Raw genomic sequence first — 16060 nt, forward strand, 5'->3', positions numbered from 1 at the left:
TGTGGAACATAACCGTGATTTTAACTTCCAAAATCTTTTCTCAAAGAATTTACTTTATTTACTAGCGATTCATCAAGAACATTAACACATTTAATCACACTAGGTGAGCGTGGAAGTAGTTGCCAGGAAGTAACTGATGGAAAATGAAATTACTTTTAACAAATGTGAATTTTATTCCTAAAAGCTTTTTCAAAAACAGATTTAAAATTATAACCAGAAAAGTACCCTCGAAATATCAAGTTACAATTTTATTTAGAGGCAGAAAGAACAATATTAACAGTATGAGCCTTCGGGCTGAGAAGCTTACCTGCTCCCTTTCAACACGGCCGTAGTCATGACCGCTCACAACAACCTCTGAAAGAGTACACTGGTGCAAATCTGCAATACACGAGATTACTTTAAACTAAATTTTTTTAACAACTCACACAAACACATAAACTATGCACCCCGTAAGAGGGATGCAAATGGTACAACACTGAAATTATTTGCCACCGAAAGTGCAGTTTGTTTCTTTTTTTAAAGGACTCTTACGGTGGAAGGGTGGCAATCTTATAGCCTAAAATGACTATTTAAATAAAACCCATAAAATGTACAACATTCCCTACATTACACATATACCACACCTCGCAAGATGATAGGCAAGATAAAAACATATTTCAAGAATTCGGTCTTTAAGCAATAAATTCGTTAACACCGAATCCGACAAACATGACAGAGGCAGCCTAACAAATGCGGACAAGGGACAGACGAGCAACCTGGGGACGAGAGACTGAGCAAGAACACAAGTAAAATTTAACAAGTAACTGAACATATCACTGATCACTTAACTTCTAATAACTGCGATTTCTGGCAAAGACCTGGTGCAGCACCCCCAAAACGCTCTCCGGAACCGTCCGCTGCCAGCCGCTTCAAAGGACGCAGGAAGGCGCGCCGATCTCCTGTCTCACGGCGTCGCAGCTCGCCCCGGCCAGACCGATGTCGTGGGTTGACTCCAGTTGCTCTCGTGTCGGCCGCGAAGCCACTACCCCTTTCTATACGGCGCAGCCCATTAGACTCACGTGGCGACCTCACATGCGCCGACGCTCCAGGCGGACAAGTCATCTTGTGTCCCAGTACGCGACCGACCAACCGATCGAACCAACCGCCAGTGCCCATTGCCTGAGCAAACTCGACCAAACTGGCGGCCTAACACACACTAGCACTCCGGACGACAGACACACACAAACCGCCTCACCAATGCGGACGAGAGACAGACCCAGACTAACTTGGCTGACCAACTGACCAGACTCGCCCAGACTGACAGACTGACCCTTCAACTCACTGCCCCGACTCAGACTGACAGACTGCTCCTTAAATGCACGTGAACAGGCAACCTATCCCCTTTCCCACCAGAGGGAGACACCAAAACTGTGATTGCCACAGCAGGGCCACCGCCAGAAACGGAGGGCGACTGCTTCACTCGACGCGCTGCGGCGCGCTCTTCAAAACAGCAATTTTTTTACTCCAGCTCAACAAGCATTTCCGAACTCAACAGTAAACTATCTTTCTAGATGCGCTGGTTCTCGCACACGTAGATAACTATGACGTCGCTGTCCCATGGAGCTGAGCTGTCGAACTAAGGAGACGATCTGCGCTGACAAACTGGCACCCGAGCGCCGTCGTCGGCGTCCTTTATGACAGCATCAGAGAGGATGCTGGTCATGGAGGTAAGAATAGAGGGAGACGCCGTGACGTCACAGCTGTGAAGCTATGTGAAGCCCAGGGTAGCCATCTCAATCCGACCAAAACATTGCTGCTGTAAGCTTGTGTGCATAGGCTTGTCGCTCGCTTTTGGAAGGATTTTGCGCTATTATGGTGACTTGTGTGGTGTTCGGATGTACGAATCGTTCTGATTGTGATGCGAAATCGAAGGGAATAACATTTCATGTGTAAGTCGTCTCGTTAAGTGTGATTTTACTACTTCATTGTGAATGAACGAGTGCTACATCGATACTTGTACTATAGCGTGTTTTTCTCCTGTATGATTTTAGATTTCCTAAAAATGAAAGTCGGAAAGCTCTGTGGGAGAATGCCGTGAGGAGGAAGAATTGGCGTGCGTCTAAATGGAGCACTATATGTTCTCAGCATTTCCGAGAAGAGAACATAGACCGAACTTCCCTTTCAACAGTAAGGCTCCGAGAAAATGCTGTACCATCAGTTTTCCCTACACACCCAAAACATTTGCAAAAGGTATGTTAATTCAAAGAATTAAATTCTTAGTTTTCAAGTTCACGTTTCAGTATAATACGTACGTATTATACTGATACTCAACACTACTGAATACAGTAGTGTTGAGTAACTCACTTTGTCTTCATCATGTACCAAATTAAAAGCTAACACTACATTAACTGGCGCAAAGTATAGGCCTAAACAGGACACTGTCTAGATTAGCCATTCTATGTACCGTATTTCAGTAAATATTGGTGGTAATGAACAGTGTTTCCCAGTAGTGTAACGTAACTGAAATGTCCCAGTACGTATTACAAACAAGATGTATTTATGGGGCTTTGGAGGGAGGGTATAGCTAACTTAGTTTTCAGTTTCTATTATTTAGTTTGTGATACACGTTTATTACTGAATTAACGAAATTGTTTCGTTTACATTTAAGGCTATCTATTCGTAATATTACATTAAAAACTATTTTTAATCAGAAGAAACGCGGAATTTCGCCTTTAAGAGATTTTATTTTAAACAAAAACATTGAAACAACCAATCTGATGACGTTACATGCGTATATGGTGCAATTAGCGATAGCATTTGTAAACTTAGAGAAAGCTTTTGACAATGTTGACTGGAATACTCTCTTTCAAATTCTAAAGCTGGCAGGGGTAAAATACAGGGAGCGAAAGGCTATTTACAATTTCTACAGAAGCCAGATGGCAGTTATAAGAGTCGAGGGACACGAAAGGGAAGCAGTGGTTGGGAAGGGAGTAAGACAGGGTTGTAGCCTCTCCCCGATGTTATTCAATCTGTATATTGAGCAAGCAGTAAAGGAAACAAAAGAAAAATTCGGAGTAGGTATTAAAATCCATGGAGAAGAAATAAAAACTTTGAGGTTCGCCGATGACATTGTAATTCTATCTGAGGCAGCAAAGGACTTAGAAGAGCAGTTGAACGGAATGGACAGTGTCTTGAAAGGAAGATATAAGATGAACATCAATAAAAGCAAAACGAGGATAATGGAATGTAGTCGAATTAAGTCGGGTGATGTTGAGGGTATTAGATTAGGAAATGAGACACTTAAAGTAGTAAATGAGTTTTGCTATTTGGGGAGCAAAATAACTGATGATGGTCGAAGTAGAGAGGATATAAAATGTAGACTGGCAATGGCAAGGAAAGCGTTTCTGAAGAAGAGAAATTTGTTAACATCGAGTATAGATTTAAGTGCCAGGAAGTCATTTCTGAAAGTATTTGTATGGAGTGTAGCCATGTATGGAAGTGAAACCTGGACGGTAAATAGTTTGGACAAGAAGAGAATAGAAGCTTTCGAAATGTGGTGCTACAGAAGAATGCTGAAGATTAGATGGGTAGATCACATAACTAATGAGGAAGTATTGAATAGGATTGGGGAGAAGAGAAGTTTGTGGCACAACTTGACCAGAAGAAGAGATCGGTTGATAGGACATGTTCTGTGGCATCAAGGGATCACCAATTTAGTATTGGAGGGCAGCGTAGAGGGTAAAAATCGTAGGGGGAGACCAAGAGATGAATACACTAAGCAGATTCAGAGGGATGTAAGTTGCAGTAGGTACTGGGAGATGAAGAAGCTTGCTCAGGATAGAGTAGCATGGAGAGCTGCATCAAACCAGTCTCAGGACTGAAGACCACAACAACAACAACAATACACGCAGCACTATAGCACACTGGCAATGTTTTGGTCAGAGTGTCATGGCAGCGAGCCACGCCCCCATGGCTTCAAAACGTAGTACGGCTGGGATACGTAGCGCCATCTCCCCTTATTCTTACCTCCATGGCGCTGGTGTTGTCCAGTCTTCCCGGAGAGGAGAGGTGCGGCGCCTGATTTGCGTATACTGCCCCACTGGCGCCACCCCTCGGGGTCTACGGATACTGACGTCCGCGCTGGCGGGCTTTTGACGGCCAGCCCACGAGTGGTGTGTTGCGATGGCACCCCGTATATAATGACAATAATCCACTGAATGTTTTATTAGGCAATTTATGGTACTTTTTATGTTTTTATCCCTTCTGTCCTCATCTTAACCCACTTCAGTTAAAACATGACAAACATGATGTCCATTCGTAAGAAACCATCAGTATGTGAGAGCTCCTATTTGTTTTAGGGTGCGCTGAACGATGCAGAAAATTGGCCTTCGGTCTAATGTGACATTTTCTAAGATATAAACTGAACTGAAGCTACGTCGCTGCTGTGGCATGCGGCTTGGATGATGTGTGCGGACGACATCGCTGTCTCAATTAAAGGAAGGCAAGTAGTGCCAAGGCTCGATCGGCACGCAATGTGTGGCAAAATTTTCCACAACTACTTTCGTTGCGGTTAATTTTATGGTGGCAACGCTGATGTCAGCCAGCATGGAACTTTAATACCTTGTGTGTGTGTGTGTGTGTGTGTGTGTCAGTCATTCGTACGTTTTTGTTGAGCTGCAGGTGCAAAGTAAACATAAATTATCTAAAATTATTTTACTTATTAATTTGTAATACACTTACGTTTGTCATTGGTAACGCAACATTAAAATAGCTTCGTATATTTAGAAAGAGCGTGAACCTGCACCACTGGACAAAAACGAAGACGTAGAAAGCAAATGTCGTAAGACATTGTTGGCTGTGAAATCCCATGGGGTTGTTTTCGGCCGTCTGTCGAAAAGCGCATTCTTCCTCTGCGCACATTGGGCCCTTCCCTTGCAGATATGTGAGAGGTGTGTTTTATGTGTATTTCTACAGTGAGGTGTGTGTAATGGATGTGTGAATAGTGTACTGTTATGTTTGTGTTGTATGATGGTGGCGGTGATGATGATGATGATGATGATGATGATGAGAGAAGGGAGCGAGTGAAGTCCGGTGCCGGCACACATCCTACTCCTCTCGAGTAATACCAAGGCGACCGTCAAGCTTAACGCCCTCATCCGACGGGCGATTCACCATCAACAATGTCAAGTGCCCTCACATCATGAGACACGGCGGAGAGGTTTGGAATTTAATCCGGAACACTGGTGCAGAGACTGCTAATTAAGAACACACCATCACCACCTCTCCTCCTCCAGTCGGTTACATACTACCAGGAAAATGTGATCCACTGGCAAGATTCGAACCGGCTTATCTCCGATTCGAGCTCCAGCGTACAAGTGTGCGCTAGTGGCTCGGCTGTGAAGACGGCTTAGCAATGACGTTATACAGATACATGTATACATGGAAAAGAATTATGCAGTTGTATAATCAATCATGAGGGCTTGTTTACTTACCAGGTAAACGTTATGTAGATCTCATCTCGGAAGTACTGCAATAAAAATATCTGGGATGCAAATTGGAAAATATATTTTATAAATCGCGTTGGTATTGGACACATTTTACACATAAAATTTAATGAAAACTAATAACTTGATTTGGTCCCATCGCCTTACACGGGACTACACGTACACCAGATTGTGAAGACCAACTGCCAGCGCAATGGAGACGAATTACTTACAATTAAAGAACAAATTCTGCTCTTCTGCAAATAAATTTTTTGTTCGATGCTGAATCGATTTTGATTTCTTCGTTGTGTTTCTAAAAACTGAATATAATAATAATAATAATAATAACAACAATTTGTGCTTGGTGTGCCATATGGTCAATGGCACACTCTTTGCAAAAAAAATGTTCATAACATGTTATTTCGTACTGAGCTGAATTATTGTTTCCGTCTACTGCGCTGTAGCTCACCCATTTACTGTAATAATATTCAAGCCTACTTCAATTTCCATTCAGCTCGTGACTTAATGCAAATGCTTCCTGTCTGTCAAAATTTCAACTGTATCGCGCCAACGAATGTGCACAACACACTGCATAATTTAAAACACAGTAGCTAGTAAACGGGAACTGACAAAATTGGCCGGCCGAAGTGGCCGTGCGGTTAAAGGCGCTGCAGTCTGGAACCGCAAGACCGCTGCGGTCGCAGGTTCGAATCCTGCCTCGGGCATGGATGTTTGTGATGTCCTTAGGTTAGTTAGGTTTAACTAGTCCTAAGTTCTAGGGGACTAATGACCTCAGAAGTTGAGTCCCATAGTGCTCAGAGCCATTTGAAACATTTGACAAAATTGTAGTAACAAACATTGTTTCCGTTATCACAACTGAAATTGTTTCTACATCTACATCTACATCTACATGACTACTCTGCAATTCACATTTAAGTGCTTGGCAGAGGGTTCGTCGAACCACAATCACGCTCTCTCTCTACCATTCCACTCCCGAACAGCGCGCGGGAAAAACGAACACCTACTCCTTTCTGTTCGAGCTCTGATTTCTCTTATTTTATTTTGATGATCATTCCTACCTATGTAGGTTGGGCTCAACAAAATATTTTCGCATTCGGAAGAGAAAGTTGGTGACTGAAATTTCGTAAATAGATCTCGCCTCGACGAAAAACGTCTTTGCTGTAATGACTTCCATCCCAATTCGCGTATCATATCTGCCACACTCTCTCCCCTACTACGTGATAATACAAAACGAGCTGCCCTTTTTTGCACCCTTTCAATGTCCTCCGTCAATCCCACCTGGTAAGGATCCCACACCGCGCAGCAATATTCTAACAGAGGACGAACGAGTGTTGTGCAAGCTGTCTCTTTAGTGGACTTGTTGCATCTTCTAAGTGTCCTGCCAATGAAACGCAACCTTTGGCTCGCCTTCCCCACAATATTATCTATGTGGTCTTTCCAACTGAAGTTGTTCGTAATTTTAACACCCAGGTACTTAGTTGACTTGACTGCCTTGAGAATCGTACTATTTATCGAGTAATCGAATTCCAACGGATTTCTTTTGGAACTCATGTGGATCACCTCACACTTTTCGTTATTTAGCGTCAACTGCCACCTGCCACACCATACAGCAATCTTTTCTAAATCGCTTTGCAACTGATACTGGTCTTCGGATGACCTTACTAGACGGTAAATTACAGCATCGTCTGCGAACAACCTAAGAGAACTGCTCAGATTGTCACCCAGGTCATTTATATAGATCAGGAACAGCAGAGGTCCCAGGACGCTTCCCTGGGGAACACCTGATATCACTTCAGTTTTACTCGATGCTTTTCCGTCTATTACTACTAACTGCGACCTTCCTGACAGGAAATCACGAATCCAGTCGCACAACTGAGACGATACCCCATAGGCCCGCAGCTTGATTAGAAGTCGCTTGTGAGGAACGGTGTCAAAAGCTTTCCGGAAATCTAGAAATACGGAATCAACTTGAGATCCCCTGTCGATAGCGGCCATTACTTCGTTTCCAGGTTGAGTACAATCTCATTACGTCGATTTAATGACCTCATTCACTGCGGGAGTTATTTAGAACTAGCAAACACATTGGAAGCGCAGACGATAACAAACACGGAGAATCGACATACACGATAATCGAAGGTATGGATGGAAACATGGACAGCACAACAGCATTTCTTGAAAGATCTGAAGAAAATAATGTTCAGTGTGCATTCTTCTCACACAAGTGTCACCGACTACAGATTTGTGATACGTCAGTTGGTGCCGTTAGATTTTTCCAACGATAGCGACTCCACGTGTGTTCAATATTGTACGTAACACTTGTTTATTACATTGTTCTAACTCAATGTATGTCTAATAATCTAATAACAATAAGAAAATTTTAAAAATTATTTTTAATTTTTGGAGTCTGGAATGGTTAATTTGCATCCTGTATCCTTTCTGATTGTAATAATATCAGTTGGTTAATCACCGTAAAAAAACAGTTTTAAATTTTTTAAATTTTCAAGTATTCATCAATTTTTCTAGTTTTTTAAAAAAATGTTTTACCTTTTAATTTCACTGGTTTACAGCCCTGTAATTTGTTAAGTTTGGGCTTTTCTGCTGCTGGTTCCGGATATTGGTGTCTTTACGTATTTCGCCTTTGGCTTACGCTATTATTTATTAATTCCGTGCCATGTGTCTGTTGCTTTCTTGCACTTCTATTGTTAGTCATGCCGCTTTTTGCTATTTGCTTGTTAAGGCGAACGTCTCTCCTACTGGACTGCTATTACTTTCGATTATTACCTATATCTCTTCTGTGTCCTGTTATCAGCATTCTTACGTACTCGTGCTTTAGTTTCTCCCCATGCCGTGTTATGCTCCCACTTCTCAGTGTTGACCACGCATACAGCCCACAGCGTAACTGCTCACTTGGGAAACTCCCAATCTCACCCCGCCCCCCTCCCCCCCCCCCCTTCAGATTTAGTGGTAAGATGGCGCAGTGGATATCCCGTCAAAAACTGAACACAGATCAAGCATATAAACAGGAAGAAGGTGTACTGAACTGCGAAAAAAGGCACAATAGAAACAGTTAACGGTCCACAAGGAAGAAGTGCAATATTTTTCAGAGCACTTTTAAACAAGAACGGATTTATTGGTAAGTGGTCACGCTTTTTGACTGCCAAGCGGGGGAACCCTGTTTAAAACTATCAGATTCCGTTTTTTTTTTTTTTTTCATAACATTATGAACTGTCCGTCCGATCACTGAAATGTTTGTTCTCTTCCTCTTGACAGTTGTCATACTCTACGTTACGTCGCAAGTAAATGTGATGAATGAGAGCAGGCGAGATACCACATAGAAGTCTTACGGAAATGGAAGCAACAAATAAACCTGTGTGAAGTATATTACGACAAAGGAATTCAAGAGTCAGGACTTCCAAAACGGAACGGTACTTCAAAAATGTTGAAAACATATGTTTTGACAGAGCACAGAGAAACTGTATGATTGTGAAACTGTTGCGTTCATTCGTTGCGGCTTATGTGACAAACTACACTCCTGGAAATTGAAATAAGAACACCGTGAATTCATTGTCCCAGGAAGGGGAAACTTTATTGACACATTCCTGGGGTCAGATACATCACATGATCACACTGACAGAACCACAGGCACATAGACACAGGCAACAGAGCATGCACAATGTCGGCACTAGTACAGTGTATATCCACCTTTCGCAGCACTGCAGGCTGCTATTCTCCCATGGAGAATGCTGGATGTTGTCCTGTGGAACGGCTTGCCATGCCATTTCCACCTGGCGCCTCAGTTGGACCAGCGTTCGTGCTGGACGTGCAGACCGCGTGAGACGACGTTTCATCCAGTCCCAAACATGCTCAATGGGGGACAGATCCGGAGATCTTGCTGGCCAGGGTAGTTGACTTACACCTTCTAGAGCACGTTGGGTGGCACGAGATACATGCGGACGTGCATTGTCCTGTTAGAACAGCAAGTTCCCTTGCCGGTCTAGGAATGGTAGAACGATGGGTTCGATGACGGTTTGGATGTACCGTGCACTGTTCAGTGTCCCCTCGACGATCACCAGTGGTGTACGGCCAGTGTAGGAGATCGCTCCCCACACCATGAAGCCGGGTGTTGGCCCTGTATGCCTCGGTCGTATGCAGTCCTGATTGTGGCGCTCACCTGCACGGCGCCAAACACGCATACGACCATCATTGGCACCAAGGCAGAAGCGACTCTCATCGCTGAAGACGACACGTCTCCATTCGTCCCTCCATTCACGCCTGTCGCGACACCACTGGAGGCGGGCTGCACGATGTTGGGGCGTGAGCGGAAGACGGCCTAACGGTGTGCGGGACCGTAGCCCAGCTTCATGGAGACCGTTGCGAATGGTCCTCGACGATACCCCAGGAGCAACAGTGTCCCTAATTTGCTGGGAAGTGGCGGTGCGGTCCCCTACGGCACTGCGTAGGATCCTACGGTCTTGGCGTGCATCCGTGCGTCGCTGCGGTCCGGTCCCAGGTCGACGGGCACGTGCACCTTCCGCCGACCACTGGCGACAACATCGATGTACTGTGGAGACCTCACGCCCCACGTGTTGAGCAATTCGGCGGTACGTCCACCCGGCCTCCCGCATGCCCACTATACGCCCTCGCTCAAAGTCCGTCAACTGCACATACGGTTCACGTCCACGCTGTCGCGGCATGCTACCAGTGTTAAAGACTGCGATGGAGCTCCGTATGCCACGGCAAACTGGCTGACACTGACGGCGGCGGTGCACAAATGCTGCGCAGCTAGCGCCATTCGACGGCCAACACCGCGGTTCCTGGTGTGTCCGCTGTGCCGTGCGTGTGATCATTGCTTGTACAGCCCTCTCGCAGTGTCCGGAGCAAGTATGGTGGGTCTGACACACCGGTGTCAATGTGTTCTTTTTTCCGTTTCCAGGAGTGTATTATGTTTTCATCATTTCCTTAGGAATGATCACACTCACATTCATACGAACTCCTCCATCGGGTAAGGAGGCATATCTCACGCAATTACCAGTCGTACAAATTAGGTGCGTCGATAAGAGATTCCTATCGTATGACACACGTACTGTCGCTAAACCTGTGTATGACACGCCAGACGTGTTTACCGGTCGAAGATTCGGTTGACTTATCGCCTTGTCCTCAAACGTTTGCGGTGCCCATTTGAAACCCATTTCCTTTCGGTTGCTAATAGAGTAGTTGTGCAGAATCAACTGTCACTATATGCTCTACCTTACACCCCGCTGTTGCAAACGGGCGTTATACCACAACATAGACACAAATCTGCATAAAGCGAAAAGCCATACAAAACAAATAAAGGCACCTGATAGGTTTGAACATGTCTCGCCCACTTGGTACCTTTACATCGTAGCCACTTAACCATGACACAGTTGCTTTTGTACTTTGCTCTATGTTGCACTTCTTCTCGCTGGACCGTTCACTTTTTCTATTTTTATTTTTTTTCCTCAATTCAGTACACCCTCTTCTTGTTTTCAGGCTTGATCTGTGTTCAGTTTTTGACGGGCTGTCCATTGCGTCCATTTACTACTAAATCTGAAGGGAGTACGATAAGAACTTCCGCTTTTCAGTCCTCTTGCCCTAGCTACTAGAGTCGCACAGGGACGCTGTAACACAGTTTGGTAAGTGTTGCCTTTGAGCGTTGTAGCCGTTTTCTCATGGTTTGCCTTATCAGGTTTACTAGGTAGGCTGTTTTAATCGGTTTATTTTATTTTTTTAGATTCTACATTAATTTTTTCATTGTTTAAAGAAATAGGTTACAGTTGTTGTTTTACTTTACGTTCAGATACACCTGATGATGTGGCTAAGACATCAAAATCTTGGTAGTGTATAGCGAATCTATCGCGCAGGATATAGGCCAATAAAAGCATTTTCCAACCGTGGAACATTTGTTTACCATGAACCTATAATAAATAACTTTTCAACAAGTGTAGCGTTATTCAACAATTCAGAACCCAGCTGCGCACTAACAGCGCTCTCTAAACATGAAGAAACTAATAAATATATCATTAGTACTATTCGGATAGCTCCTACGTTTATAAGGTGACTCCTCTTTCCCTGTTGGAAGTAAAATTACACTGCCTGTTTTCACATTACTTAAGACACAAATTACTAATCTTTACGTAACTGTACGACATAAGCAAGAAGCAGAGATAATAGTATGTAATATGAAGTTAAGAATATTTATCTTAAAAAATATGAGTTAAACCTGTTTTAACAGTACGAAGGCGAAATTAAAACTGTTTGCCGAACCGAGACACGATACTTTATACCTATGTTTTGCGAGCAATTCAATATCCCAGAACGTATCACAGACTAAAGATTCAGTTTTCCTCTAGTTGATAGATTCCATAATCGACAGTAGCTCTCTCACGAAGGTGGGAGGCTTGAACACACATCAACATGGATACAGTCTAAATTACTTTAACCCGCTGAATTCTTAAGAAGTACATACGTTACATCCAAGTTGTTTCTGTTTTTTTTTTTTTTTTTAGCTCAGAGAATAAACTAAACTCGCTTTGCCTGTTTGTAGTGTATATTTTACATTGCGTGCTTTCAGTGCGTCACAAATTTTGGTTTCAGCATGCTTCGAGTACGTGATGTTGTTGTTGTTGTTATTGTGCTCTTCAGTCCTGAGACTGGTTTGATGCAGCTCTCCATGCTACCCTATCCTGTGCAAGCTTCATCTCCCAGTACTTACTGCAGCATACATCCTTCTGAATCTGCTTAGCGTATTCATCTCTTGGTCTCCCTCTACGATTTTTACCCTCCACGCTGCCCTCCAACACTTAATTGGTGATCCCTCGATGTCTCAGAACATGTCCTACCAACCGATCCCTTCTTTTTGTCAAGTTGTGCCACATACTCCTCTTCTCCCCAATTCTATCCAATACTTCATCATTAGTTATGTGATATACCCGTCTAATCTTCAGCATTCTTCTGTAGCACCACATTTCGAAAGCTTCTATTCTCTTCTTGTCCAAACTATTTATCGTCCATGTTTCACTTCCATACATGGCTACACTCCATACAAATACTTTCAGAAACGACTTCCTGACACTTAAATCTATACTCGATGTTAACAAATTTCTCTTCTTCAGAAACGCTTTCCTTGCCATTGCCAGTCTTCATTTTATATCTTCTCTACTTCGACCATCATCAGTTATTTTGCTCCCAAAATAGCAAAACTCCTTTACTACTTTAAGTGTCACATTTCCTAATTTAATTCTCTCAGCTTCACCTGACTTAATTCGACCACATTCCATTATCCTCGTTTTGCTTTTGTTGATGTTCATCTTATATCTTCCATTTTAAGACACTGTCCATTCCGTTCAACTGCTCTTCTAAGTCCTTTGCTGCCTCAGATAGAATTTCAATGTCATCGGCGAACCTCAAAGTTTTTATTTCTTCTTCATGGATTTTAATACCTACTCCGAATTTTTCTTTTGTTTCCTTTACTGCTTGCTCAGTATACAGATTGAATAACATCGGGGACAGGCTACAGCCCTGTCTCACTCCCTTCCCAACCACTGCTTCCCCTTCATGCCCCTCGACTCTTATAACTGCCATCTGGTTTCTGTACAAATTGTAAACAGCCTTGCGCTCCCTGTATTTTACCCCTGCTACCTTTAGAATTTGAAAGGATTTTAATACCTACTCCGAATTTTTCTTTTGTTTCCTTCACTCCTTGCTCAATACACAGATTGAATAACATCGGGGAGAGGCTACAACACTGTCTCACTCACTTCCCAACCACTGCTTCCCTTTCATGCCCCTCAACTCTTATAACTGCCATTTGGTTTCTATACAAATTATAAATAGCCTTTCGCTCCCTATATTTTACCCCTGCCACCTTTAAAATTTGAGAGTATTCCAGTCAACATTGTCAAAAGCTTTCTCTAAGTCTACAAATGCTAGAAACGTAGGTTTGCCTTTCCTTAATCTAGCTTCTAAGATAAGCCGTAGAGTCAGTATTGCCTCATGTGTCCAATATTTCTACCGAATCCAAACTGATCTTCCCCAAGGTCGGGTTTAACTAGTTTTTCCTTTCGTCTGTAGAGATTTCGCGTTAGTATTTTGCAGCCGTGACTTATTAAACTGATACTTCTGTGATTTTCACATCTGTCAACACCTGCTTTCTTTGGGATTGGAATTATTATATTCTTCTTGAAGTCTGAGGGTATTTCGCCTGTCTCATACATCTTGCTCACCAGATGGTAGAGTTTTGTCAGGACTGGCTCTCCCAAGGCCGTCAGTAGTTCTAATGGAATGTTGTCTACTCCCGAGGCCTTGTCTCGACTTAGGTCTTTCAGGTGATAGCATCCGCTAAAAAATAGCTGTTAATTGCAGCGTTAGCATGTCTTCGAGAAATAACGGTAATTTTTGTCTGTTTTTAGTCATTTTGAACTAGACTGTGCATATAACATACTTAACATGCTTAATAAGCTAACGTACCATACACTATCGAATAAGTGATTATTTCATCACAACAATTCAGTGGTATATTGTTTTCGATCTAGTATTGGGACTACAATCGGCAACGACCTATACTTTCACATTCAGGTGGAGTTGTTTTCGTAATATTAAGGTGTTTAATATGGAGATACCCGAGAGTTGCAAATTTTGCAGGTTTTTCTATCACAAATAGTATTCACTTTGAGCATGGGATCGGCATGTTAATCTGGATTTGGCAGTGTTAGTGGCGGAGGGTGGCTAGCTGCCCTTCCTGTCGTCGTGACACAACCAAGCAAGTGCACAAAGTTGCCATGTAGACTTTTTTATGTTTTCCAAACCATCTTCACACATTTGGATTATTCATCCATAAAATGTAGCAAGCACAATTTTGCCTTTCAGACAATGCATTCATCGTGATACAATCAAATTATAAAAAGAAACCATACTACTTCAGTACAATTTTTCAGTTCTATTTCTTCACTGTAATTTTATGTAAATACCTCGAGAGCAGGTGTAATCTCATACTTCAGTTGTGTTGGTAATGTTGTATTTAGCTAGGTATGGATTCTTTTTTATAATTATACTACACTATAATTTTAAATTATATGTATTTTTTACAAAAGAATTTTGTAATTTTTTAATTTGGCCAACTCTAACTATGTGATAGAGAGATTTTAACGTCAACGTTTAGTTTCTGCAATGATGTATGATAGTACAGAGGGATTTAACATCTTTCCCTATATGCTGCTCGAAACGTATCAACACTCAGATCGTATGGAATGCAGTGGCATACGGTCTTTAGTCTGTTTTAAGCAGTAGATAAGCAACATGCTTTTGTTCCACTCGTCTTGCAGACAGGGCAGTGAAGTACTGGTTGAAGTATTAGATTTTCTGCAAACTTTTCAGTAAATGGAACACTTCAAACGGATGATAGAGTGTTGCATCAGACAGCTGATTACTGCTTTTGTAAGTACAGTATATTTTAATTCGTTTGTGTCAGGCACTGTGAACAGTATATACGATACAGTAAGAATCAAATGTTTTCCCCTGATTCCGGGTTGCAGCGTAGGCGAAATCGATTATTATAGCAGATAAATCGTACAGCTTTGTGGGAAATATTGCAGTTCCAAAAATTCCTGGGAGTTATTCAACACCACCTATATAAAATATTAACGCAGGGTTGCTTTATACAAATCGCGCGTGAGATGGCTGAGCCAGCTTACATACACACGAGTAATATTTTATCGCAGTACCAGAGTAGCCAGTTTAATAATATCTACTGCTAATACGTCGCTGGAGTGAACATCTTGTGGCAGCCTTACTTCAGTCATCTGAAGACGGGACAGGTGAGGCTGTCTAGCGCTTTGGTTCACCGCGGATGTTACGAACGTCCTCTTGAGACAGATATTAGCTGCTAAGCCGACACGGAACGAGCAGCAATAGCACGACTACACGGCACAGCATATCTCGCCCGCGATGAAGGAGCCGTTTCCATTTGCAGACTAGAGGCTCAAGAGAATATGGATCACTCACTTACTGCATACGAGAGAGAATCCGTTCCGCAATGAAGGAATCGAGGAAGGAAAAGTGTCTTAATTCCTAAGGTAGATAATGCTCGGGCCTTTCTGCTCTCTGTGCTCAATAATTTTTCGAACGTGGAGGTCGCCTTTTAGTTTTACGGTACGGTACTCGAAGAAATGGAGAAAAGTCATAGATACCGTCCGCAACAACGTCATTACAGACGGCAGGAAGGAATTCCCCAGTGGTCACCCCAAAAGAATCGCCCCGTAAGTCGCACAAATACACTCTAAGGCAAAAAACCACGCACCACGAAGTAATTATTCGAATGGGACGGAAATTGATGGATACATGTATAGACAAATGAATGATTACAATTTTTTAAAAACTGGATGATTTATTCAAGAGAAAGAGTTTTAGAAATTGAGCAAGTCAATAACGCGTTGGTCCAGGTCTGATCCTTTTGCAAGCAGTTATTCAGCTTGGCATTTGTTGACAGAGTTGTTGAGGAAATCCCGAGCTGGTTGGAGGACCCTGCTCATATTGTTCCAAATGTTCTCAATTGGGGAGAG

This window comes from Schistocerca cancellata, chromosome 9, assembly GCF_023864275.1.
Source record: "Schistocerca cancellata isolate TAMUIC-IGC-003103 chromosome 9, iqSchCanc2.1, whole genome shotgun sequence".
Taxonomy (NCBI): Eukaryota; Metazoa; Arthropoda; class Insecta; order Orthoptera; family Acrididae; genus Schistocerca; species Schistocerca cancellata.